The sequence below is a fragment of the Crocuta crocuta genome, unplaced genomic scaffold (genome assembly GCF_008692635.1).
Source record: "Crocuta crocuta isolate KB4526 unplaced genomic scaffold, BGI_CrCroc_1.0 scaffold193, whole genome shotgun sequence".
Taxonomy (NCBI): Eukaryota; Metazoa; Chordata; class Mammalia; order Carnivora; family Hyaenidae; genus Crocuta; species Crocuta crocuta.
The window spans coordinates 7,545,172-7,548,878 of record NW_027529624.1 but is presented as its reverse complement, the minus strand read 5'-3'; the positions used below and the strand labels follow the sequence as shown (position 1 = coordinate 7,548,878).

Below are 3,707 nucleotides of genomic sequence, written 5' to 3'. Positions count from 1 at the left end.
AAATCAAGAGTCAGACCCTCAACCGACTGAGCCACCCAGGCGCCCCTTCCCCAACTTTTTAATTATAAAAATGTTCAAGCACACAGAAAAGGGAAAGACTAGCACCACGGCACTCATATACACAACCCCGGATTCAACATGCACGGTTTTTTGAAAGAAAGATGCTAATAACATCATGACACTTCACCCAAAGACGTTAGCAAAACACTCTATGTTTGGCTTTATCTTATCATCTGTCTTCCCACTGCAAGACTGCAAACACCACAAAGGCCAGGATTTTTGTCTATTTTGTTCACTGTGGTTTCCTCAGTGCCAGCATTACTTGGCACACAGTGGGGACGTATACAGAATAGGGAAAGACAAGACGAGGTTCTGACACATGACTTTGGAGATCATTTCCCATCGCAGAGCCTAGGTTTCTTCAACAACAGGGAAGGGGGCTCGCCTGGGTGGCTCAGTTGACTAAGCTTCTGAGTCTTGAATTGGGCTCAGGTCTTGATCTCACAATTCATGGGATCCAGCCCTGTGTCAGGCTCCGTGCTGACAGCTCACAGAGAGTCTCTCTCTCCCTTTCCCTTCCCCTCCCCTGCCCATGCTCATGTGTGCGCTCTCTCCCTCTCAAAAGAAATAAACATTTAAAAAACACAATAAAGTGGAGGANGTTTATCACCCTCTACCCTACCCTATTTTATCCCCTTTTTTTTCCTTAGAGAAAAAAAGTGTGTGTGTGTGTGTGTGTGTGTTGTGTGTGTGAGCTGGGAGAGGGGCGAAGGGAGAGACAGAATCCCCAGCAGTCTCCACACTCAGTGCAGAGTCTGACGCGGGGCTCGATCCCACAACCCCGGGACCACGACTTGAGCTGAAATCAAGAGTCAGACCCTCAACCGACTGAGCCACCCAGGTGCCCCTTCCCCAACTTTTTAATTATAAAAATGTTCAAGCACACAGAAGAGGGAAAGACTAGCACCACGGCACTCATATACACAACCCCGGATTCAACATGCACGGTTTTTTGAAAGAAAGATGCTAATAACATCATGACACTTCACCCAAAGACGTTAGCAAAACACTCTATGTTTGGCTTTATCTTATCATCTGTCTTCCCACTGCAAGACTGCAAACACCACAAAGGCCAGGATTTTTGTCTATTTTGTTCACTGTGGTTTCCTCAGTGCCAGCATTACTTGGCACACAGTGGGGACGTATACAGAATAGGGAAAGACAAGACGAGGTTCTGACACATGACTTTGGAGATCATTTCCCATCGCAGAGCCTAGGTTTCTTCAACAACAGGGAAGGGGGCTCGCCTGGGTGGCTCAGTTGACTAAGCTTCTGAGTCTTGAATTGGGCTCAGGTCTTGATCTCACAATTCATGGGATCCAGCCCTGTGTCAGGCTCCATGCTGACAGCTCACAGAGAGTCTCTCTCTCCCTTTCCCTGCCCCTCCCCTGCCCATGCTCATGTGTGCGCTCTCTCCCTCTCAAAAGAAATAAACATTTAAAAAACACAATAAAGTGGAGGATAATCATACTACGTCTCAGTATTATTGTGAGGNCTCTCCCTTTCCCTGCCCCTCCCCTGCCCATGCTCATGTGTGCGCTCTCTCCCTCTCAAAAGAAATAAATAAACATTTAAAATAAACATTTAAAAATAAATAAATCGGACAAGGTAAGGGTGTAAAGCTGCACCATTAGTTAAATTTCAGCTCATTAAATTTCCAACCAACTCTGAGGCAGAGGACTTGGTCTAGTCTGGCTCTTTGGATTCTGGGCTCCTAGAAAGCAAACACTTTTCTGTGAGATGTTTCTAGCACAGCTCCTCAGGAGAAGCTCTTTGACATGAACTGCCCCAATGCAAAATCCAACAGAAACCCAACGGAGCTCATTCCCATGTGTGCTTATTTGCCCCCTCCCTTCCCATTGCTTGATCATTCAGTGCTACCTAATAATCCCCTATACTTCATCTCTTGCTTTATCCACTCATTTAACAGTTTTCACCGGAAATACATAGAGGAAGGGCACTCAATTTCATCAGAAATGCTATGACTTTCTTTCGTGGCTCTCTCTGAGGGTTTCTAACAATGGATCCAGCCTCCCTCCGCCTTGTCTGCATATCAGATTCAGTTGTGCATCTGCGTGGCCAAACTTGTCGATCAGACCCACTTTGAATACAGTGGGTGTTTGCTGAAGAATGGGACTCAGCCCGCTGAACCTACATGTTTTCTTGGGTCAGATTACTCTGCAGAGGAAAGACTACCTGGCCTTTTGCAAGCTTCCTGATAACCATCGCCCTAACTCCACTTGTTTGGGGTGTGGAGAGCAAAATATTTTCAGTGAGAAGTCAGAGTCTTCACCTGGTTCTCTTGACTCAAAGCGGAAACTTGAGCAAAATTCAAATCACAGTTTAAGGAACCTTTCCCTCACCTGTAAAATGCAAACGAGAGCAACTGCAGGGACACCTGGGTGGCTCAGTCCATCCAGCATCCAACTTGGGCTCAGGTCATGATCTCACGTTTTGTTGGGCCAAACCGGGTAGGGGTCACTGCTGTCAGTGAAGAGCCCTCTTCAGATCCTCTGTCCCCTCCTCCCTCTGCCCCTCCCCCGCTTGCACTGTCTCTCTCAAAATGAGTAAGTAAACTTAAAAACAAAAACAAAAACCCTACAATCCAGAGATGATGGATGTGATCTGCTGGGTCACAAGCAAATCTGTGACTACAACCCCGTCTCCTCTCTTCTTTTCCGTGTCCCTTTCTAAGCATTACGAATCATAGCAACGACCATTTGTTGAAATTCCACTATGTGCAGGTACAGAGTTTAATTTATCTCTAGGTCACAACATCCTTATTAAACAAGAGGCGTCCACGGAGACCAAGTCATTTGCTCAAGTTTCTGGTAAACGTGCTAAAATATTTCCTGAGATCAGCTTAGGGCTGCCAGATAACAACGAATACTTGTTTATTTTTAGCACAAATGCACTTGTGTTTTTTATTTAAACTATAAAAGGATTGATTGGTAGTTGAGCCAAAATGCAAATTAAACTGAGCGTCTCATACTTTTATTTGCTCAAGGTAGGGGGGAGGGTCCCCCGGCAGAATCAAAGCAAGTTCCTCCCAGTGATGCCCTACGTCTTTGCTGGTTACGAGACCTCACGGACACCGGGTTCTGGAGTCCAGGCCTCCGGACCCTTTCCGGGGGTGGAAGGCGGAGAAGGAGACTCCTGCCCCTCATCAATATGTCCGCCAACGAGCCGGCGCGAGGACCTTCCGCCCCGCACAGACGTGGCCGCGCCCCGCCGCGGAGGATTGGCTCCAGCCCGGAGCCCGGCCTTCCTTGGCGCTGAGAGCCCCTCCCATTGGGCAGTTATAAAACATGGCGGAGCCCCCNGGTGGCCGGGCCGTCACGTGGCCTCGGGCACGTTTGTTTGCGGAAATAGAAGAAAGTAGAAGTGCTGAGTAAGCGGAGGTGAGTGACGGCGCAGGGGAGGCGGGCCTTGAGGGCCTTTCCCAAACCTCCTCAGCGCCCCAGATTCGGTGGTCTCCACCCGGACCCTCCTTCGGACTTCCCTCGTGTTCCCCGGTTTTTAGTCGTGTCCTCCATTGACACTTGTGTGACCCCCTGAGTGCCCGCAGCTTCCGCCCTTTGATCCCTCAGCGTCCCCAACTTCCATCTGTGACTGCTCTTGTCTCATCTCGAGCTTGTGGCACTCCT

The 3,707-nt window shown here is 48.6% G+C and overlaps 1 protein-coding gene across 1 annotated transcript in view; it reads left to right on the top strand.

The window, feature by feature from the left end:
* The first annotated feature begins 3,383 nt into the window (after positions 1-3,383).
* Positions 3,384-3,707, top strand: part of PLA2G6 (phospholipase A2 group VI) — a 58,977-nt gene continuing 58,653 nt past the window's right edge. Inside the window, exon 1 of the mRNA XM_077762110.1 lies at positions 3,384-3,461. The gene's annotated coding sequence lies outside the window, so the exon portion shown is untranslated. The remainder of the gene's footprint in view (positions 3,462-3,707) is intronic.